This window comes from Protopterus annectens, chromosome 5.part1 (genome assembly GCF_019279795.1).
Source record: "Protopterus annectens isolate FY-2018-M chromosome 5.part1, PAN1.0, whole genome shotgun sequence".
Lineage (NCBI taxonomy): Eukaryota > Metazoa > Chordata > Ceratodontiformes > Protopteridae > Protopterus > Protopterus annectens.
In genome coordinates this window covers 730919744-730944125 of record NC_056736.1, presented here as the reverse complement: position 1 = coordinate 730944125, position 24382 = coordinate 730919744, and the positions used below count along the sequence as shown (strand labels likewise).

At 44.7% G+C, this 24382-nt stretch overlaps 1 protein-coding gene across 1 annotated transcript in view; it reads left to right on the top strand.

Moving 5' to 3' along the window:
* Positions 1-24382, top strand: part of SQOR (sulfide quinone oxidoreductase) — an 802763-nt gene that overhangs the window by 203850 nt on the left and 574531 nt on the right. Inside the window, exon 2 of the mRNA XM_044073360.1 lies at positions 19392-19489. The gene's annotated coding sequence lies outside the window, so the exon portion shown is untranslated. The remainder of the gene's footprint in view (positions 1-19391; positions 19490-24382) is intronic.

Here is a 24382-nt window from a genome sequence, read left to right as displayed (position 1 = left end):
TGTCAGGTTGGATGTTGGCAATATGTGTGTGTGTTTGGTATGTTGTTTGTAATATTTGAGTGATTCAGAGCATATCTGTGAATTCCCAACAAGGTTCCTACCATCAGTTAAGAAAGCCTTGTGATTATCCTTAGTGTCCTGTACAATTTATATCTTCATAGGTTCATAGATTCATACTAGGCTATCCACCCTAGGGCATTTATAAGCCTAGCCAGAGTGTGTGTGGCTTTCGCCACCCCTTGCTATGTGAATATTATGGCCATTTATAATTTACTTTACTGTGCCTCTGTCTGGACGTGACACAGTGAAGACCCCCAGTGTACATCTACGATCATCCATCCACTTGGCAAGATTCCTGTTGAAGAGTGTCAGTGAGGGGCTCTGCCTAACATGGAGTGGGATTCTGTTCCAGGGTGTAGGGAGCCTCTGGGTTATGTATCTGTCCCTCCTGCACATCCTATTTCATTTTGTGTTGAGGTTGACATCTCTCACTCTCACAGCTCCAATGGCTTTGGGTTTTCTGGGGTGGAGCATGTCCATTACTCCTGTGTTGGACATGGCCTTGTACAACAGGCATACAACGCCTCTGTGTAGGCAGTATGTGACTGCATTCAGCTGGGGTGTCTATAGCCATGCAGCATATGACATATATTTGAGACCCTTTATCCTCTTGGTGAGGTACCTTTGAGGTCTTTCTAACTGCTGCAGGTGTCAGGTAAGGTACATCCCAAATGAGGCATTATACTATATTATGGGTCTGATAAGAGAACAGTATAGGGGCACAATGACCTCTGTTGACGTAGATGTGAATCCTTTCATGATACGGTGTCCAATATAGACAGTCTTCCTAGCCACGTTGGCAATGTGAGTGTCACATAACAGGTTACTGTCCACTTGTGTCCCTAGGTCCCTGATTACTCCTTCCATACATAATGGTTTACCACCTATGTGGTAATTTGTGAGTACCTTGTTTGGTATTTCGTGGGACATTCATACTGTCCAGTGTCTATAGGACGGCTGGGTGGGGTTCCTGTATGTGGGAGTGTGGTCTGTAGCATGCTACAGACTGTACAGCAGTTTTGCCTACGGTTAGTTGCACATGGGTGGTCTCCGATGCTTCGTGCATTGTCAGTTACCTGGACGTATGGGTGTCTGTGCTGAATATGGATACTCCCCCTCCTTTTATGTTTTGGTCCAGGTTTTGGGGCCATAACGCATGATATGAGGTATAACCTGGTAGTGCTGGTGTGCTGTCAGGAGGCGTGCAGCAGGTTTCTGTCACTGCATGGACATCAATGTTCTCCATACTTGGGTGGGCCTCGGGAGCATGCATATTGAGGTTTACACGTCTGGCATTGGTCAGCATTACCCTTATGTTTCTTTCCACTTATGTTTTCTAGGGTGGTGGGTTAGTCTTTTCAGCCTTCCCTACGAAAGGCTCTGTGGAGGTGGCAAAAGCCTTATCCAATATCCAGACGCCCAGGGGTAACAGGTGCAAGCCATCCATGGAACAGCAGCATGGCTTGTCAAGCATGACATCCCAAGCAGACATTGGACCCCCTTGGAATGACACCAGTAATTGTGCCACTTGTTAAAGCTGATCATTCTGTGTTTTTAGTGTGGCATCATTCTTGGTGAGGGTAGGATGCTGCAAACGGTCAGTGTCATACCTGCCTGGACTACATAATCGGAGAGCTCATCTATGTCTCTTTTCATGTAGTCCGAGGAGGTACATCTCAGGTCATTCACGCCAGCATGGACAATGACTGCATCATATTTCTACTTGCTTTGGGGTGACCTGCGTACTTGTGTTATGTGGCATATTGTAGCAGCCTACAGGCAGCTTACTGTACCCTTTCCCTTGTTCAGTCTGGTGAGTGGGACAGCAGTGTGTCTGACTATGGAGTCACCTATTACAACTGCATCAGGCATGTTGTTTCTCCTTCTGGCCTGTGACTGTTTGGCACACCAGCTTTGTGTACTATGTGTTGCATGTGCTATGTTTGGAGGTTGTGGTTGCTTGGGTGTCTGCTTTGGAGACCTCTGTTGGTGTGGTGTGTTTGTAATTAGGGCCTCCGGGAATGTTTTTCTGTGTTTATGTCTTTGGTTTGCAGTTGTGATAGGTCTATGTGGGACTGGGTTTGTGGTGTGTGTGGTTACCTTCTCCTCCTGACTAGTTTTGACAGTACTGAGTTGAGGGAGCCCAGCCTCCGGTTTGGATAAATGGTTGCATCTCTCACATATATTTGTATTTCTTGGGGGGAGTTGAGGGTTGTATGTGTACTTGGGGCAGGTGTAACATTGCCTCAAGATTCACAGATTCAACTTGTTGTAGCTGGACTTAGTGGATTGTATGTGTGGACATAGTTTATTGCCATACTACTGATCAGTGATTACTTCCCTTTTTATGTTTGCTCTATCATGTAGTAGCTTCCTCATTCTCTTGCATGGTTTGGTAATGGCTGGAGTCCACCATTCCAGATGCCTGCGTGTATGGCATTGTGTCTTGTTTTTATTTGGGATTGCATAATCCAAGCATTCCTGGCAGTGTTCATGGAATGCCTGTATAACAGGTTCTGAGGTGTGGCCCATATTTTGCACCTGCACAGGGCCTTTAATGGATTCCACATCAGTTTGGAGGAGTGCAACTTTTGCTTTACACATGTTTTTCACTGTGGTTTTCTGGCCAGGGACTGTGGTCAGGATGTGTATATCCAGTGTGATTAATCTGTGGTCTGTTCTTACCAGTGAGGGATACACTTCTCATCTTGCCATCCAGTACCCATGTTGCTGATTATCACATCCAGTATGCTTACCCCTCTTGTGGGAGTGGTATGTTGTTCTTGGGCATTTTGGTTTATGGATTCTAGGAACTTTTGTCCTACAGTGTTGGAGCTAGTATAATGCTCCCAGTCTATGTCTGTGTATTTTCAGTCACCCAATATAATGTGGTTTGGAGGGCTTGATATATTCATGTATTCCAACATAGGCCAGGTGCAGTTCCTGGTGTTAGGACGGTAGTCTGTAGCAGGCTATAAACTGGGAGGCAGTTTTAGCCACTGTTACTTGACCATGGCTAGTCCATGCTGCTTCTTGTTGTGGTACCAACATGGGGGTGTGGTTATCCTTGACATTTATTGCTAGTCACCCTCCTTTTGTAGCTTGCTCCATGTTTTGAGGCTGTACAGCACAGTATGAGGTGTAACCTGGTAGTGTTAGGGTGCTGTTGCGAGCCTTGACCCAGTTTTCTGTTACAGGACAGATATCAACATTCTCCATACTGGGGGAGTTTAGACTGCATGCATCTTGCTGTTTAGACTTCTGGCATTGGGTAGCATTACATCTAGGTTCTTATCCGTTGTGATACCTATGGAGGTGGGTTTGTGTTTTGAGCCTTACCTATTCAGGGCACGCTGTGGGTAAAAACAGCCTTTGCCAGTATCCATAAGGCCTGGACTGATAGGTGCATGTCACCCCTAGCAGGTGGAGCATCATGTCATGCTCAGCATGTCATCCCAGGCTGGCACACATTGGATCCACTTTGACTAACTGCAATACTTCAGCCAATTATTGCAATTGATCATCTCATCGTCATATTGTGGCATCATGCTTGGTGAGGGTAGATGTTAGTCAGGGTCATCAAGTGTGCATATAATACATGGTGTTACATTGCTTAACACATGGCATTCATGCCTCAGTTGGTGCTGCAGGAGGGCTGCCTCTGTCTGATGCACATACTACACTCCCTGTACATGTTTGAGAGCAGGTTATGTCATTTTAGGCATCCCTGTTATTATAGGAGTGAGTCAGAGAGGGGTATCATTCCCAGGGTTCCTACTGAGCCAGTGTATGTGCTATGCATTGCCTCTTTGCCAAGGCCAGGGCATACTGGGCACGCCTCCTTCTGCCTACTGGGGCAGGCTCAGGTTGTTCCTCCTCCGAGTCATGCTCTGCCTGTGATGGCCTTGGCAATTGTGGGGGGCTGTTTGGCCTGGCCCTATGCTGGTCCTGCTGCAGCTGATTTCGCAAGATCATATTATGTAGCATAGCACATACCATGACAATTTGGGTACATGTAGTTGGTGAGTACTTCAAGGCTCCACCAGATGTGTCCAGACACCGGAACCGTGACTTGAGCAGCTCAAACACACGCTCTATTACATTACGTGTTTGTGCGTGTGCCTCATTATGGCGTTCCTGTTCAGGTGTGTGTGCGTTTCTGATGGGTGTCATCAGCCACGGCTCCAGTGCATAACCTGCATCCCCCACTAGGTGTCCATGTGAGATGTCCCTATTGGCAAATGTCTAGTACAGCTGCGTCAAATGCCAGATATGAGAATCATGGTAGCTCCCAGGGCAGCCAGCACACACATTCATTATTATGCCCTGGGCATCACACACAAAATGGCAGTTGATGGAGGGGAAGCCCTTGCGGTTAATGTAGGCCCTACCCCACTCACCGGCTGGTGCTTTGATGCGTATGTGCGTGCAGTCTATTGCACCCACTACCTCAGGGTATTCCGCTATTTGCTGGAAGAGACGCATATTGCTGGCCAATACCTCACGGGCATTGGGGAAATATACGTGATCACCGACATGTGCTGACATGGCATCCAGGAACTGGTGCAGTACCCTGGAGGCTGATGCCTGTGATATCCCCATCATATCACCAGTTGGTCTCTGGAAGGTACCTGTTGCTAGTATTCTTATGCCAACACATACCTCGGTTTCCACTGGGATGGGTTCCCCTCTGTTGGTTCTGTGTGTGAGGCATGGCCTGCACAGCTCGACGATTTGCTGCAGGACGTCTCTGTCCACTCTATAGCGCTCTACTATCTCCAGCTCATGTAACCCATGGTAGGTGACCCTGGGCCTGTACACTCTTCTCCGTCTCCTCACTGTGGGTTGTCTGGCACCATCTGCATTGTCACCACCCTCAGCATGTAGCCTATGTCTCCTTATGACAGCTATGGCAGCCCCTAGCATTTCTGCTCTGAGTTCAGCTTTTTCAGTTTTCACTTCTAATAGCTTACTCCTGCCTTGCAGTGTCTCTTCAGAGAAACATCCTGCACTGCTGTTTGCAGAGTTTTAAGTGCTTGGCTGAGCTACTATTCTGCCTGTGTAATTGCCTGCTTCTAATTGTTTTCACCTGCTAGCTCCAGCAGTATTCCCTGCTAGCTTCCTACTAATTCTGTTGCTTCCTTTTTTCTCTCTGTTTCCTCAGGGGGGAGCAACGTGCATACCAGCAGAAACACGCTCACAGTGGCTTACACGCACACATGCTTACACGGTTCAGAATCTGCTTATTCAGGTTAAAACACGCGCACACCAGCGCAAACAGTGTTACAAGTCTGCCAACAGGCTGCCACATGCTCAGTCTGCCTTACACACGCGCACACTGCCCTACTCATGCTTCATGGTGCGCACGCTGCATGCCCAGCAAGAAACTTTGGTGTAAGCAACAGTGTACACCTTCCATTTCTTGACTTTCCCATGCTTATGTTGTGGCACTCCTCTTTCCATGATATGTGTCTGACATCTGTCATGTAACACTGACCTCCAATGAACTGCATTTCTTTCTGCCATTCCCCCCTGTGATGTCACCTATCTCCTACTCTATTCCTCCCCCTTATGTATCTCTTACACTACTCAGAATGTGCTCATTTGCTATGTGACAGTGGAATTCAGTATCCTAACACTCATTTACATCAGATTGCCTACTATGCTTAGTTACATGTCTTAGACTCAGCTTCCCCCCTTAGCAACCACTAAACGGCGGCCATGTTGTTTTTGGTCTGCTGGTTTGCATAAAACCCACATTTGTGGGTTTATAACCTTCATTTTTATGTTTTATACAGCGCAGCCCGTTTGTGCGTTTGCCCGTTTATTTTTCATATTTGCATCGGGGTACCTTGCCAATGGCCACATATTTGGCCATTGGCATGCTGCGTGACACATTTGCACCCTTTATTTGGAGCTGACATGGCTCCATTGTGGTTTTTGCAGAAACGTACTCAGTTGTCAACCGAGTACATTTCTGCAGCTAAAACGGCTCTTACATGGGCTGCTTTGGGCTTCGTGGATCGCTAATCTACCTCATTTGCATGCCTTTGGGCTGCAAGTGAGGTGATTAGCATATCCACGCCCACTCCGTGTAAGAGACGATGTAATGGGATCCTATCTCGCCCACATTCACAACATATGGGTTCGGAGCCGATCCATCGGCTCCGACTCGGCAACTAATACACTAGCACGAAGTCTCTCATTGGCTGGGCTACTCCCTATCCCAGGATGCACTACACCTGCTTCCCCAGATCTCGTTTGCCGCTTAACAAGCTGGACGTGGTCTCGACTTGGCTGGAGCTAAGTGGTTATTTTTACCTTATTGGTCCTTGACCTAGGGAATTTTTGTCCATATTAAACAAACAGCTGTTTTAACAGCTATTTCTTGCTATTTCTGATTGTTTTTTGTGAGTGCTTGTTTCCAGAAATTTATTTTGTTCAGTCGGGCAAGGCCCGTTTAAGTTAGAGGGCCTTTGCCCTACCTCTGAGTGCTATTTGGTTTTTATTTACTTTGGTTAGTTGTTTTTCGGGCAAAGCCCGTTTAAATTAGAGGGCTTTGGGCCGTTTAATTGTTTCAATTTCTTGTGAGGTAAACTGTCATCAGTACTCGCGCCAGTGTGTCTCGCGCTTTTCAGTTGGCGCATTTTGTGTGTAGTGTTATACTTGTGGTGATAGAATAGTATTTCCTTAGAGTTGTACTTGTTGTGGACTATATCATGTCTAAGGAACAGAAGTCAGGTTTTAAAAAATGCACTCGGTGCAAATATAAAATGTCCATTACAGACAGTCATTCAATATGTGTTTATTGTTTGGGGCCGAAACATCTGCAAGAGACTTGTAGCGTCTGTCATGCGTTCTCATCTAGAGTTCTTCAAGCAAAAACAAATTAATATTGAAAGGGCTTATCAAGCCTTCCTTTGAGGAAGCCTTAGAGCTACCTGTTGCTTCCAAAGAAAGATCGTCGGCTCCGACAAGTCCATCGGAGCCGACTTCTAAAAGACAAAATTGACCTCTTCTTCTTGGCTCCACTGACTTCGGGGCCAAGGGTCGAAAGGTCTGCCTCGATACCTCCTACCTCGGCTCCATTGCTGTCGGAGCCGCAGGTTGGAGTATCGAGAGGTGAATCACCTCCATCGGTTCCAATGGCTTCGGAGCCGGTGGAAGTGTGCAGCTCAGACTCTTCCCCCTCGGCTCCGGAGAAGGCTCCTTCGGTGCCGATGGTGGTCCATGCTGTGGTGGAGTCGGCGCCGATAGTGTTGGAGCCATTTCGGAGCCGGTCCTCTTCTCTCTTGGAGCCGAGAGGAAAGTCTTCTCGATTGTCTACCTCCTCTAAATCATCGAGACTTTCAGATTCGGACCTGGATAGGGTTTTACAGAGGCTATTCCAATCTCCAGTGTTTACTAAATTGGTCTCGGCTCCAGCACAGTTAGCTTCGGAGCCGATCCCCCCTCCAACGCATTCGATTCCTCCTCCAACCTCCTCGGAGCCGTTGGAGTCGGTGGTGGTGGAGCAAAGCGGAGCCATACGGTTGGAGCAGAGACCCCTTCGAGGTCTCTCGGTTCCGACTGTGCTTCCTACCCTGTCCTCCGGTTCAGGGTTTGGTACTGCGACCTCTTCAGCCGGGCCCGAGGGGAATACTTTGGGATTGGGTGCTTCGGTGCCTAGTCTTCCTCTCGGAGCATCGGCTGCTGGAATTCCCAGTGCCATCATGGCCTTTAGACCAGTGACCTCCTTGGATTCTGGAGGTCCGGCCTTTGAGGCCATGAGGAGCGCGCTGGCCATGCCTTTGCCGGTTCAGCAAGATTCTACCTCACCGTCCCTAGATTTGGAGACTGGTGCCTCTGTTGTGTTGCAGCCCCCTGGCAGCGGGGCCCCAGGGCCTGAGGATACCCCCATCGGGGGTTCCCTTCTTCCGGGTGGTCCGTCCGAAACTGCTTCGGACGAACCCCCACGGAAGAAATTGTGTAAGAGGAAGCACGTAGACTCCCAAGATGAGTCTATTACATCGGATACTGACCTCGATGGCGCAGAAGGGTCCCCCAAATCATCTTGGATGATATCTCCTTCTCAGATATCTTGGAGATTCTGAGACAGAGAGGTGACTGGCAAGCCAAAACCCCTTCAGCTGAGGAGTCAGTCTTCCTCAAGGCCTTTGGGGCCCAGCCTTCCGCCTCCTGGGTGTCTCCGCCTTGATGAACTCCTTGATTTGGTTTCTCGAAGGGTGTGGGAACACCCTGATTCTGTGGAACCGGTGCCTGCGAGGCCCAATAAATTTTTGTCAGCCCCCCCCAGAAGGAATTTCTCACAAAGGGTGTGCCTGTAGATGCATTGGTGGTGGCTTCTGCCACACAGCAGGACGTGGCAGAGGCTTCGACCTCTATTCATCCTCCTAATAAGGATTCTAGGAGTATGGATAGGTACGGGAAGCGTACCCTGTCCTCAGCGGCCTTTACCTTACGGTCGCTGAACTACTTATGTCATTTTACGAGGCTCCAAAGGGATCTTCTCAAAGAGCTAAATGACTCTCTTCTTGGTAATCTACCTGAGGCGCTGGCCCCGACTGTTGGTGCACAGATGACTACCCTCTCTTCTATTGTTAACTCGTCCATGAGGCTCATTTTGTATGCGGCCGAAGGGGCGAGTAGAGCAGCGGGAACAGGCGTTGCCCTCAGGAGACAAGCCTGGTTACGCTTGTGTTCGTTCACGGAGGCCTTCAAGTCTTCCTTCGCCGACGCCCCCTTTGATGGGTCATCTTTGTTTGGACACAAGGTGAAAGACACACTAACTCGGTGCGAGCAGGAGGGCAAGACTTTGACTGCCGTTGGGGCCCGATTTTCCGCTCCTTCCAGGCCTTACCCCAAGGCTGGGAGAGGAGGGAAAATGTGGTTTAAAAAATCTCAAAAGTCTTTCCCTACTCCACCCAGTGATTCCCCCTCCAGAGGCAGGGAGGGGGGGGGTTTTGGAAGACGCCGCCCCAGAGGTGGCAGAGGCCCCTGTAACTCTGGAGACTGCGATTCCTTTCGTGGTTCTTCATACAACCAGCGTTCCTGAGTTGTTGCCCGACTGTGCAACTCCGGAGCCAGTCGGGGTAAACGCTTGGCGCACCCACAAGCTTGGGAATCCATAACAAGCGATCAGTGGGTGCTTAGCATTATTACCGGAGGATATATCATCCCTTCAACAAACCCCCTTTCTTTAAGGGAAATCCCGGACGTACCACCCAGTCAGCGGGATCAGGCAGCATTAGAGGTTTCAAAGCTGCTAGAAAAAAGAGCCATCCAGCCTGTCCCCATCGACCAGATCGGATCAGGAACTTACTCAAAATTATTTTGGTACCAAAAGACAGGGGACTTCAGGCCCATTTTGGACCTCAGTTCATTGAATCGTTTGTAAAGAAGTCCAAATTCGAATGGTCACTCTTCAATCTATTCTTCCTTTGCTGGAAAAAGATGCATGGATGTGCTCCATAGATCTCCAGGACGCTTACTATCACATTCCCATAGCTCAAGAGTCCAGGAGACATTTATGCTTCCGCCTCGGAGTCAGTCATTTCCAATTCCGAGCACTGCCCTTTGGTCTCACCACAGCCCCCAGGGTGTTCACCAAGTGTCTGGCAGTGGTAACTGCTCACCTGAGAAGTCTGGGATTCCAGGTGTTTCCTTATCTAGACGACTGGCTCCTTACTGCCATCTCCGAGCATCTACTACTCCAAGCGCTCAGAGCCACGTTCACCTTGGGCCATTTCTTGGGGATCACGTTCAATTTGCAAAAATCTGTACTACAGCCATCTCAGCGTATTACTTTCATAGGCGCAGACTTAGACACAAAAAGAATGCGCGCCTATTTACCGGCAGCAAGAATTCAGGTCTTACAAGATCAAGTCAAATCCTGTCTCCCCCTACATAGAGCCCCGGCCCATCGGATCCTACAACTGTTGGGCTCGATGGCGTCGACCATACTTTTAGTTCCCTTGGCCAGACTTCACATGCGAATTTTACAATGGCTACTATCGGTTCAATGGTCTTATCAGGAACTTCCCTTGAACCACTTAATCATAATCACGGAAAGTTGCCGTCGAGATCTGCATTGGTGGCTTCTCCAATCAAATCTCGACCAGGGCGACTTCATACCTCAACGTCCGTTGCCACTGTGACTACGGACGCCTCCCAGGTAGGGTGGGGGGGTCATTACCTGGACAGGTCGGTCCAAGGCACATGGCAGATCCAGGAAACACATTTGCATATCAATGTCCTGGAGATGAGAGTGGTACTATTGGTACTCCAAGCTCTCCATCACGCTCTCCCTCAGGGCCCGATTACTATCCTATCCGACAATATGTCGGTGGTGTGGTACATAAACAAGCAAGGTGGAACCAGGTCTTACCCACTATGCAGAGAAGCAATGAGACTTTGGCACTGGGCGGTAGCTACCAACCGCTTTCTAATGGCAACGCACATACCGGGGAAGTCCAATGTGATTGCGGACAGATTAAGCAGGACCATTCTTTTACCCCACGAGTGGTCCCTCAACCAGGGTATAGTTGCGAAAATATTCGACAGATGGGGTCTTCCTTGCTGCGACTTGTTTGCCAGCCCTCACAATGCGAAATGCAGAGAGTTCTTCACACTGTTTCCTTCTCAGGGACAGATTCCCAGGGACGCTCTGACTCACATTTGGCCCCGGTCTTCTACGCCTTCCCTCCATTCCCCCTCCTACCGAGGGTGATACAGAAGGCCATTTACATGGAGAGCGAGATGATTTTGATTGCCCCGCACTGGCCTCATCAAGTTTGGTTTCCTTTCCTACAGAGGCATGCGATAGAAGGTCCATGGTTTCTGGATCCGGTGCCAGACCTGTTGACTCATCAGTCAGGACGGCTTCATTCGTCTCTCAGGTCCCTGAAGTTGGCAGCATGGTTACTCCACTTCCATCCTTAGTCCGAGACAATGCTCTTTCGCCGGACGTGGTCCACATACTGTCTTCATCTCATAAACCTTCCACCATCAAACTTTATTCCAGTAAATGGAAAAGGTTTGCCTTCTGGGCTCAAGAACGGGGTATAGATCCCCTCACTGCACCAGTATCGGAGGTTCTGAATTTTCTGGCCTCCCTTTTTCAGTCGGGCTCTTCAGTTTCTACCATTAAGGTTCAGTTAGCGGCGATCTCTAATTTTCATGCGTTTTTATTTGAATAGAACCGCTCAAACGCGGAAATCAAATCAATTGTTTGTTTCCTTTGCAGTGAACAAATTGGGTCAACCAGTAACAAAAACCTCCATATCCAAATGGATTAAAGATTGTATCATTTTTATTTATTCACAGGCTAATAAAGACCTTCCCTTTCCAGTCAAGGCTCATTCTACCAGGGCAATGGCTACTTCCGTAGCTTTTCATTCCAAGTTATCAATAGATGATATCTGTGCTGCGGCAACCTGGACTTCTTCGCACACTTTCATTTCTCATTACAAATTGGATGTGGTTTCTTGAGGCAGAGCTTCCTTTGGTTCCACAGTTCTCAGGAGTGTGTTCCAATGAGCCACCCGGGATGTAGGTGCTAGGGACGCTGTCCCATATGTTGTGAATGTAGGCGAGATAGGATCCCATTACATCTTTTAGTTATGTACTTACCATAACTTCGGATGCATGGGATCCATCTCGCCTACATTCATAAGTACCCACCCTCCTTCCCCCTTCCATTCGGATTTAGAGGAGCTGTAGTCTCTTTTTTTTTTTTTCTTGGAGATCTTTCTTGAAGAACTTTAGTTGGTTATAGTGACTACTAATTTTTCTGTGTTTGCATGGATGTATGAAAGCGAACAAACAAGATCTGGGGAAGCAGGTGTAGTGCATCCTGGGATAGGGAGTAGCCCAGCCAATGAGAGACTTCGTGCTAGTGTATTAGTTGCCGAGTCGGAGCCGATGGATCGGCTCCGAACCCATATGTTGTGAATGTAGGCGAGATGGATCCCATACATCCGAAGTTATGGTAAGTACATAACTAAAAGTTTTAGCTGGTCTCTTACACGGAATTTAGGGATGTTCCTGGATCGTGGAGGCTGCATGGAGTCTTTCACTACTCTTAGACTCTGTGCAAGCCTTCGTGAATCCTGCCCATAATGTTTTCTATGTGCACTGATAACATTTGTGAGAATGTTACATCTGAATGAAGCTGCTTTTTCCTTTCTGTATCTCCCTGGACATTATAAAATAGAAAGGGGCCAATAAAAACATTAAAGTAAAATCAAACTAAAACTCTGACAAGTCATTATTGTTATTATATTAAACTCTAGGTCTTGTGTGTGTATTTTAAAATCTGACAAAAAATAAATAAATAAAAAATCTCTGACTTGAGCTTCCAGAAAACAAGTGTTTACCTTCTGGAAGATTAGTACATCTGCAGGAGGTGCTTATTTAAGCTATGTTTAAAAAAAAATCAGTCAGTTAAACAGTAGCTGAGATTCATAAAAAAATGATAATGTGATTACTCTGCAGAAGATATCACCAACAAAGTTGTGTTGTACAACCCAAAAGGGATTAAGTATGCTTAAGTGAGAGCTTAACATTCTGTACTGTGTAAGTAGTCTATTCAGTTTCAAAAATCACCACACATCATGCAGAGATATGGACTGTGCTATTGTAGGTCGCATGAACTGGGGCGGCAGTTATTGCACTCCTGTTATGAATGGTTGAGTGGATGAGCCAAGATTTACGCAGTATGGAAGTTCACAGCTAACAATGGAACCCATTTCCCATTGCATCATTATAGGCCACTTGCTTAATTTCCACATACTGGGCCAAGTGGTTGTAACAGAGCTTCCTGGGCATGTGCAGCACAGATTGCTTCAGAGACTAATGTACATGTGAATTGGCAGGCACAAGACCTGCAGCATGATGTAGAACAGATATCGTGATGCTATAAGTGTGCAGTTCAGAAACATTTCAGTAGAATGACTTCATTAACATAATTACTGCACATAGAGGTCTGTAATAGAGCAATAAAATCTGCAGTTGCCGTTGTGGTGTTCATCATGCTATCAGTACTGTGATAGCATAGTGAGCAAGTATTTTACCATAGAATAATTGTGTGTTGTTTACAGTAAAAACCTGCACTACAGCTGCTATAGACAGGAAACACAGACAGGGACGCAGAACTGACATACTTCAGCATGTTGTGGGTGGATGATCAGAAGCAGCATGCAGGTACTGGGACTGTGGTGGCAACTTTGCACTTTATGTTAGACTGCCAGGTATGGCCTGTCTTTTCATAACCAATGGATAGGCAGGAACAGGTTTCAGCCCTGATACAACTGTGTCAGTAGAAATGTGTATTAGGGTGTCTGCCACTGAGATTGTTAGAGTAACCATATAGCACATCCCTCTCTGACTGTGTTGCTACTGTGTATGGTTACACTGTATTGTTAGAATAACCATATACAGTAGCAACACAGTTAGAGAGAGATGTGCTGAATGGAGCACCCTCTGGTATAGGAGTTCTGCAAACAGTTGCTATGGTGAGGGCATGCCTGATAAATGGTTCAGTCTCTGCATGTGTTCCATGAGACACATGTTAATATTGTCTGAGGAGACACAGGTCTGTAGAGTCGGATCACAGACCACATTACATTCCATCTGCAAGATTTCCCAACTGGATTATTGCTGGGACATGGTACGTAAGAGTACGGTTTGCTAGATTCTGTAGCCGCAGCTGCAACATGGATGGTGGAGTGTTACAGCTGATGAAAGAAATATTTGTGAGCAGGCACAGACCATAGCTGTAAGTCCCCATGTACAGGTACTATAATGACACTGGCAAAGGGGCTGTAAATTGTTACTGCAGACACTACATGTACATGCAGAGTATATTGTAAATACCATCAATACTAACAAGGTCCTCCAGGAGCATGTGTGGCAAAATGTCATGACAGATGTGAATGCTGTTAGTTGCCACAACAGAGCTACACAGCAAGTCTGCCACAGGGTTACCAACATGATACTTCATGCCCACATAAAATTGCAAGCCTTTTAATTATAGAGAATGGGCAAATGTGGATGTCTACCATCACACAACACTTTCACTGACACAGAAGAGTTCTTGGTACCCCTGTCTGAGGACAGTGAGAGGACACTGATACCTTGATGAATGAGCAGAACTGGTACAACACTGTGTGTCTGTTGAGGATGCAGTAAGTTTATATATCCAGAAGTCACTAGCAAATCCTGATGGTGCACTACTGGTGTGAACTTGCTGATAGAAAACATCGCCATATATCTCCCACAGGCATGTCTAAGATATAACCTCCATAGCATGCAGCACAATGTATGTATGCCTTCTTTTCGTATGTAATACATTACCTGAAATGCTGCTGCAGTATTGGGGTTTGGGATGGTCACATCTTCAGTGTGTTTATCTACTAACCATTACGGGTGCTACAGTTTTATTTTATTATTTATTTTATTTTACTTATATATGTTTACCAGGGTTGTGCACTGATCAATGCTGACCAATTTGAGGCTCATCCTAGGATTCCAGGCTCAGTCATTGCTTCAGCAATAACAGAACAGGTCATGAGTGAAGTTAGTGAAGCATCAGTGCTTGCAGTGATGGCAATCTCCTCATGGTACAGTCACATAACCCAGTGTCACAGTACAGAGCACTTTAACACCCATTTCCACTGACACAGCTATATTGGCTCAGGATCCCGTCCTTGCTACTCCAATGGCTATGAAAGGACAGGCCATACCTGACAGTCTAACAGAAGGTGCACGTCTATGGGCAGTGTTGCTATTAGAGACAGTGAAGACAGCAGTATGGATGGGTGTGCCTGCAAACATCAGTACCATTGCCATCTGCTGACTTTCCAATTTAGCTGTCATACACAACATAAATCAATAGATGTGTAGGCTGGTAATCAAGTGCAGATGAATGCCACTAATACCATGGTGGAGATGGTTAACGTTCTGTGTGGCATACACAGTGACATATGCCAGTGCCTTTAGTGGCTGCCTATGTATGAATCATAAGAACAGGGAGCACACTCACCTACTGAGCTCACTGGACAGCCACACAGCAACTATTGCTGTGCCCAACACAGCCAGTGCCATATCTGTGATTGCTAAACCTCTATCTGCATTGTGAGTTATGCTCCACAGGCACATTCCTTGAGGTCACAAACTGTCACTTTCTCACTGTGGTGACTTTGCAGTGGCACAATAGGGCCACCCCTAGTAAGCATATATTTTGGGGTGGTCCTCTGCATCATATGATGTGGCAGTCATAGTCTTGCAGTTCCACATCATCCATGTCAGTGAATGTTGCTGGCAGTGCCATGCCATGAGAGGAGGCCCCCATGGACCAGGCAATCCACAGACTGTATTGTTCCCATCTGTGGGCTCACACTTCCTGCCACATCCTTACCCAAACAACACTGTACCATCTGCTACAGCTTTCTTTTCCTGCACCAGTACTCTGCAGCCAGTTTGAACAACTGGACACATCCCACATAAAGGAGCACCACCTCCTCTTGACACAGTGTACTGAGCTCCATTGCCACTCCCAGCCATGTAACACAATAACTTTTCCACATCTTGTAGTCTGTCTGCCCTTTCACCTATGTAGACATTGTTGATTGTATTTATTGTTTATTTATTTGCATCTTGTTTACTGGGAAAGTCCACTGGGCCATAGAGAGCCCATTTTCAGTAGAGGCCAGGGGAGAAGACCTCCACAATATAAAAATGTGACAGTTACATTACAAAATTTGCATTGCAAGGACTAAATTTATACAAAATACAAGGAAAAGAAGAAGTGGTATAGCAAGTGTCATCTTGGGGGCTTAGTGCAGGTGCCTGTCACTTTAGCCAATTAGTGTCACCTAGGGGGGCTTAGTGCAGATCCCTGTCACTGTAGCCTAGTCCACCTGTGTCGGTAATGATAACTGCTTCTTGCCATGCCTCTGTATCAAATGGAATAGAAAATGTATGATCCACAGTATGGCATTGCACAGCATAGATTAGGAGTGGTATTGAAGTGTTTGCCTGTATTCTGGCCCATAGTTCTGAACCAGATGCAGTCTGTTTGCCAGTGCTGCAGTGTATTTCACCTGCTTCAGAGTCTCACATAGTTGTCCTCTGCAGACAGTTCTTCCAACAACTCCTCACTCATCCCCTCCTCCACTGCTCCCCCCAGTGGTAAACCCATGCTCTTAACTGTTAGCTTGACACCATTATATGTAGCAGTGTGCAGACTATCTTGCTGCAGTTCTCCAGAACATGCAGAAGCATACCACCAGAATAATCTAGGTGATGGAAATGAGACAATCTCCAAACCCACCATAAGTTATGGCTATAAATATTGCTGGTCTTCAACAGAGCTGTATGGCATCTTGAACATGCTCTGTATATTGATGCCATGGGCCATGGCTCCAAAGTATATCTAGCATCACCTTCAAAATATAAGAGTGGCCACTTTTGAGTGTAAGGAATTAAACATCCCTACTTGCCTGTTGTGCACTCCCCTATGGGGACTGAATGCACTTACCGTTCAAATGGCCTGATCTGCTGTAACTGCTGGAAATCAACAAATACAGAATACTGATAGAGCTCAGACATATGCCAGATGTGAGAATCATGGGAACAACCTGGATGGTGCAGAGACACATTCCAAATTATACATTATCCATTGCACGCCATCTGACAGTAGATGGATTGGAAACAATTGTGGATGACATACTGATACCACAGGGCCTTACTGGTGATGTGGGTTCATTTAATGGCCCCTAAAACCTCAAGGTAATTAGTAGCTTCGAAGAACACCTACATAGTGGTGCATCTGTCCTCTGCAGTCTGTGGGAACCACATATTCTTTTCCAAATGCGCCAGCATAGCCGCAAGGAAGTGTTATTTATGAGGCATATATCTGTGGAACATCCACCATGTCCCCTGATGGCCACTGGGAGGTCCCCATAACAAAGCTGGTCAGTGTGGCACATAACTTAATGTCAACAAGAATTAATATTCCCTGTATCACATGAGATTCCATGTGATAGTAGCACATGTCTGAAGAGTGCTATACGGTGTCTCTGTCCCCATGATGGCATTCTGTTGTGTCCCCCATGATGGCATTCTGTTGTGTCCCTGTCATGGAGATGATGGTAAGTCAGGCATGTTCAAAACCATCTGCTGCAAAGAGTTCTTTGGCATACACCATGACAGATGCTGTCTACAAGACTGACCTGATATTTATCTAATAAGATGCTACTTCTTGAATATTAACATGATCAATATCTCTGTTCTCTGAGAAATTACAGTGTCCATATTTGCAGCCCAAAATGGCTCACTGCACTATTATGTCTTTCAGAATCTTGCTGCCATGTTTTTTGCCATCATTCACAGTTGATTTAATGTGCATAATATTGCTAATTTACATATCATTATTTGTCCATTTGTATATGATGGTATTTTCTGGTGCTGCATTATGTCTCTGAATCAGCTTTACCTTGTGTGTCACTATTAATTGCACTTCTTTTTGTAACACAGTGCTCTGAATACTTCTGATTACTGGCCATTGTCTTATGTTAGGGAGGCAGAGGTTCTCCCCTCTGTCCAGAATTTCTCTGCCCTGGAAAATATAATTTTTGAAATATTATATTGAGAAACAAATGAGGCTATCATTTTAATTAATTTTTAAGTAGTATATAGAACAGAGTTAGAGTGAATTAGGGTGAATAACGTCTGCTACTGTGGTTTGTTTTTACTTTACTTTCCTAAGTACTTCGTTTGCCATCAGTAATGATACATGTAGTACATACAACATGCACACAGCTAAACATACACACTTCCGCACTGTATATTTATTATCTGTCACCGGTATGTGTGTGTGTGTGTGTGTGTGTGTGTGTGTGTGTGTGTGTGTGTGTGTGTGTGCATTTGTAGTAGTACTGCATACAACATACTGAATGACAAAAAAGAAAAAAATCATGAATGAAACATACCTTTACCAAAAAACTAAATTCCAGAACCTAACCACACTAACATCAACTACACAAGTCCCACATAGAACCAATCACAAAAAAAAACAAACAAGTAATTAGTTAAGGCAGGGAAAGGGTTAGGATTAGGGCATATGAGTAAGGTAACCCATGTGTATGGATGGTTGGGCGGCTGTGGCCCCATGCACCACCTTACTCATGTGCTAACCCAAACTCTATCACTGCATCAACCCCAACCCTGGACCTCACCTTACAAAAACCCTTACTTAGTCTTTAACCCTAATCCACAACCACTTGCACAGACATTCCTAGCCCTTATACCAGTTTGTTTATCTCTTTCAGCAAAATACACATGCAACAAGAAAACACACTCTGACAAAAACACTACAGTTCAGTTTGTCAAGCAATGTGCGTTTGGCAAAATGAATTGCTTCCATGGAGCCAGCTAAATTTGTTGATAGGAAAGCTGGTTTGTTGTGAAACTGACATAATACCAGGGTTGGGGAGAATATGTCCCTTCCCTGGTATTGTGCAGTGTCACTGATGCTTTGAGGATTTGGAGGGGCTTGTCCCCCCCCCCCGCAAAAAGCATTGTTTTTAATTTGCGTACTCAGACGTTATGTTTCAGAGTATGCATACACACACGTGAATGTCGTGTGTATTAGTTTGATACAAGCACTCTGCTGAACACGCATATGTTCCTTCTGTATATCTTTTCTTTGACTGGTATATTATGTTTTGATGTCCTAGCTCTTTGGGCAAAGAGTAAAAGCAGTATGTGTATGCTGTCAAGCTACTTCGCATACAGCAGATGTTATCATCTGCATGTCAGACCTCTGTTTTCTCAGTTGATATTATGCAAAAATGCAAGCTACAGTTACTTTGATTTTTTTTTTTTTTTTTATGTGAATAGTTGACAATGGCATATTTATTGTATTGTGCAATCTGTGTGCTGACATTTGCTCTTATGCTGGTCTGCAAGTTTGTTAGGAAGTGAACACTGTGTTCCTCAATACTACCTGTAAAGCTATTCCATTATGTTTCACTAACAAATATTCCTTCTTATAATGTTCATTGTTAGTGCACTGCCGATTATATCTGCTTAGATTTGCAGTTACATGCTAAGAAAGTGAGGTTGTTTAGATCCTTGTGCATTTTATTAGAGTATACAACAGTAAATATATCAACTGTGAGCAGCTGCAAAAGGATTTTCAGTAAGCTGTGTATAGAAAGAAAAGGCTGCCTTTATCTCTTCTCTACCCTCCCTAATAGAATGACGCAGTGTTATTGAGGGATGGTTTGAGCAATAAGCAACAACATCTCTTCTGCTTTTACACTCAGATCTAGGAAGCAGAACAAGCCTTCGGAAGCAACTGTTGATTGAAAATAGAACACTTTCATCGCCTTGCTGAACATCCAGTTTCATTTTTCTTCTAGAGGTGGGCTGTTTTTAGTATTACCAAAATATGTAATGTTTGCTAGTCTGTCTGTCATGCTTTTACAATTCTTGATTCTTAGTATGAGCAGAGACTACATTATTTAAGGGCATTTCCTTTGTGACAGAAAAGCTGTTTTAGCACATATGTGGCATATAGGTGATTTAACTGTTTCTTCTAGCTGTGAAATCCCCTCCTACATTCCTTGGCCTAAGTGCTCACAGGTGCACATTTTGTTTTCTATCATATACATAAGAAGCAAGTACTCAACTTTCAAGATGCAGATTTTTTAAAAAGCACTTTCTGTTTGCAACTTGATGTCTGCAACATGCTTGTATGTTTAAACCCCTGACTTTTGCATTCCTTGATAGTTTGTCAACACCTTCTGTTACAAACAAAAGAGCATCTGTTATGTTTTCAGATCTGAGAGAAAACTTCCTAACATGAGTGTGCTCAAAGCTTGCGAATCACCGTACTTCCTGAAGGAATGTTACATTTCATGAAGTTTTTCGAATCACACAAGGCATAATGTCTGTGAATAGCAAGTTTTTAAAACTGATAGTGCCTGAAGTATGTTTGGGAATCTGATTTTTGTTTTAACTGAGGTGTTTCTGAAACACTGTTTTGCATTTATCTGAAAAGGCAATGTTGTTGCTGTATGTAACCATAAGAAATATATTCCTTATGTCACCTTTGCTTAAAGAACGTAAAGCGCCATTTAAAGCATTTCTGGAGCATTGATTTCTTATGACTAATGCTTTTCTAACTACCTCTTGGCCACGTTAGCATCCAAAGTAATTCCCCTGGCAGTCTTGTACTGATTTTGGCTGTACTTTTGGCTAACTGCTGTTTGGGAATGCCCTGGCTATGATGCTTAAATTCATGCACCTGCAGTAAGAATTAACTGCTTAAGGTTCCTTGCTTTGCAGTATGTGTGATGGGGACGGGGTGGGGGGTGAAGTTATTGCCAAATCAGTCAGCTAACAGGTTGGCAATTTCCTCAGGTTCAGTTTGAGTGGTACCATTCACTATAAGTTCGGCATACCACTGGCCATTCCCTTTTAGATTTCAGACGTAGCTAAAGGATGCCTTATGACTGTCTTTAGCTAAGTATGCTAATTTAGACTTGTAGCTAGCCTTGGAAGACTTAACAAGATATCTGATTTGCTTGTTCAAGTTGTGGAGGGTATTCTTCCTCTGTTGAGAAGTTCCCACCTGTTCTTAGATATCAGTTTCTTTCTTTTGTTGTATAGCTTATTTACACTTACAGACCACCATGGTGGCCTGTTTTTATCAGGGAGACCTGGTTTTGTTCCTTTTGAGTACAGCCGAGTCAGTGCATTAGTTTAAATGGCTGTATAGGGCATTTGTGTATTTCTCTGCATAGGAGTCATTGTTGGCTATGTTGGCAGGAGCTTTGAAATGTGCCTTTCAGTGTGCCATAAAGGATCTACTGTACTTACCCTGTGAGCACTGAACTACCAGCTATACTGGAGAGAGAAGTGACACTCCCCTTGTTACCACTATAATATGCTCCTTAAAATGCTTTATTATTAAGTACTCAGGCTTAGACTCAGTTAACGGGCTTCATTATGAACCTCTGTGTAAACAGTAATGCTGGAATCCTCTGTTGGGATAACAGTATTCAGTTTATCCTTTCAAGGTGCTATTGCCAAACCTTAAGTTAGACTTGATGCTGCTGTTTCACTGCATTACTGTTAATCAAGTGGACAGTGAGTAAATACCAGATGTACCATACCCGTATATGTGATGTCCTCTCCCACTCAGTACCAGGATATTCCCAAACCTGTGACATCTTTCTCACTCTGGACTGTCACATTTATTTTTTCATTACTTTCTCTTCTCAGCATGTATAAGTCCAGCAAAGCCATTTCCTTCCAGGGTATAGATCCAGCCCCAGGAGTAAATATGTATGTGCCTGCCAATCAGGCCTCATTTAATTGCAACTTATGACTAAGCCTAAACCCTGCCAGTCCTTTATCTTGTTAGCTAGTTTACCCCATAATCTGACCTTAATGCCCACCTAATAAAGCCGTGTGGCATAATGTAGTTCTCCTGGATCATCTTTCAGCATATCACCCAATAAAGTATGTAAATAATACATGATGAAATGCCCTTATTTCCTTCAACTAGACATTTCATGTTGTTTCAACCAGCAAACTTTCCTGTCCTGCTCTGCTTTTGAAAAGAGATCTTTCCTGGCTACCTTTATCTTTTTAAATTCTTCCCATACCTACCCATCCACCTTTAAATGAACCCCTCCTCTTCCTCATGCTAACCAACTTCCTGCCCCCTTCCCCCATCTTCTGCACAGTATTATCTCCACTGCAATATTGCTGTGCCTAAGATTCCTTGGCACATTCTCAGATCAGCTCTTATTCGTCTCCTGTCTGAATAAATCATGTCAACTGTGTTTTTTGTTTGGTTTTGAAAATGCTGTGTTTACTAATGGAATATAATTAGTTTAAATATGAAGCTTTGTTCTTACAAATAATTCTCTGCTACTCTGAATTCTTATCATTCAGTGTTATCTGCTACAGAAAAAAAGTAGAATAGTTAAGCCCTGAGTATCTCACAGAAGGCTTCTTATTAAAGAAAGGAAGCTTTTTCCTACTCATTAACTTACACAACCTGCTACAGATAGAATTTCTGCAACATGCTCAACATCTGTTTTTATTATAATCATGCAAATGCCTAAAAAATGGGCTTTGCTTTATCATGGTAACCCCCCCCCCCCAATGCGCAGTTGTAAGGCCCACCCAAACCCTACCCCACACCAGGTGATATTTTTCAAAATCGATAAATAGTCACTTTGATGTCTTCTTCATCTGCATGAATATTCAGCTGGCATTCTGAGCATGTGGCCTCTGGTGTAGACCCTTCAGCCACCATGGGCTGGCGATTGAAGACATCCTTTATGGCTACTGGTGTCCCTGGTGGGCATGGGAGAACCACTTTTGTCAGTCTTGGAGGAAGGATTGGGAAATCTTTCCTGCCTGCCTAGATTAAAATGCTTGTTACCTGGGGATATGTCTCAGACAGGTCTGTCTGCTTCTGTGGATATTCCTGTTAAAAGGAAGTAGAAAGTTAAATGTTTTTCTTCCCTGGCTCTTTTACCCTAGATAGGAAAGACTTGTTGAACTTGTCTCAGGGCTTAGTTCAGGCTCTTAACTCTTCTCATTCTGTGTCTTCTGGTAAGAGAAGAAGGAATTCTTTAGTTTCTGAAGATTCCCAGTGTTGCGAGCAGGGAATAGATTTTGATGGAATAAATCCTGTTTCTCCTCAGAAAACTGATTCTGACTCTGGAGAGTATTTATTCTGATTTTTCCCTAGAATAATTTTCTTCTGAAACAATGTCTAGCATGATCCAATTTTTTTGTTTTAGCAGGAACAAAATGACATTCCAGTCTCTGAAAAAATGATTAATTGCAACAAACAAAATTTCCTCCGCCAACTGCTATTCCGCTTGTTGTAGCCCTGGAAGATGATGATACAACCTGCAAAGTGCATGACAGCCAGCCTGCAGACCCTAACAAGTACATTGCATAAAGTTTTCTCAAGCTTACCAATATTTGTTTTCTAAGCCTTGATCTGATCCTGCAGTCATTTCTTGTTTAATCCTTCAGCTAACTATTTGCTAAATGCTAATCCATCCCCTTCTGACAAGGTTTGAAAAACTTTTGATAGATTTGGGAAGAGTGGAGTCCTCTGCCACTCATGATTTTTAGGGCTCTTAATTGTCATTTGCATATTTGCTTGCTTTTGAAAATGAACATACCTGCTACCTTTACATCTTCTAAAGGCAAATCTTTAAATGATCTTATTACTTCTGTTTTTCAAGTAACAATGGCCCCAGTGGTGCAGCGGTTAGCATTGGTGCCTCACAGCAGGAGGTTCTCCGGTTCGATCCACGGCTGGTGTGCTTTCTGTGTGGAGTATGCATGTCCTCTCTGTGGTCATGTGGGTTTCCTCAGGGTGCTCTGGTTTCCTCCCACATCCCAAAGACATGCTGTAGATGGATTGGACAGTCTAAATTGGCCCTAGGTGTGAGTGTATGCCTGCGTGTGTGTGTGTGTGTGTGTGTGTGTGTGCTTTCTGTGGAAGGTTGGGTGCCGGGCTGGCAACTCGACACCGTAAAACTCCACTGCCAATCATGAGCAGACAGGTGATCCGCTGTGGCAACTCCTAACCTATGCCAAAAGAAGAAGATTCTGAGCATGTGGTAAACAAATTGTGCGAACTTGTTAGTTTATTAAAGCAAAGATAATTTCATCCATTTCATCAAATTAGATGCAGCAGATCCGAAATGTGTTTAGAAAATAAGACACACCATTTCCCTTTTCCTCAATGCAATGCAATCTCAGAGTTAGTATATTTAATTTGCAGGGGGTGTGAGGGGTGCAATGGGGGCACAGCCCCTGCAAAATTGTAAAAAAAAAAATTACACTACAGTCCTGGACTGTTATGCAGTGGATGTGATTTAGGCAGGCCGTACTACTGCGCACCCACTGGGGTACGCACGTACAGCAATCAACAAGTAATGTATGCATGATGTCACTGGCACATCTGCATGGCATGTCAGTCATGCATTATTTGCATACTACATCACAGCCATTTGGCATGTTAGTCACTCAGGCTACAGCCATTTCTGCACGAAACAGCCGGGGGTTACTACAGTAAAACATAACCAATAAATGCAAAAATTGCAATACCTGACATTCTTTCTATTTTGTTGCTGTGCATGGTTGCTTGATCTATTTGCTGCATACTGTGGATGCAAACTATCATCTGATCTTTCTAGAATCTTAAGCAGCAAAATAATATTTTTCACATTATTATGTGTATGCCTCTGATATGTGCCTTTAGGGTATACCA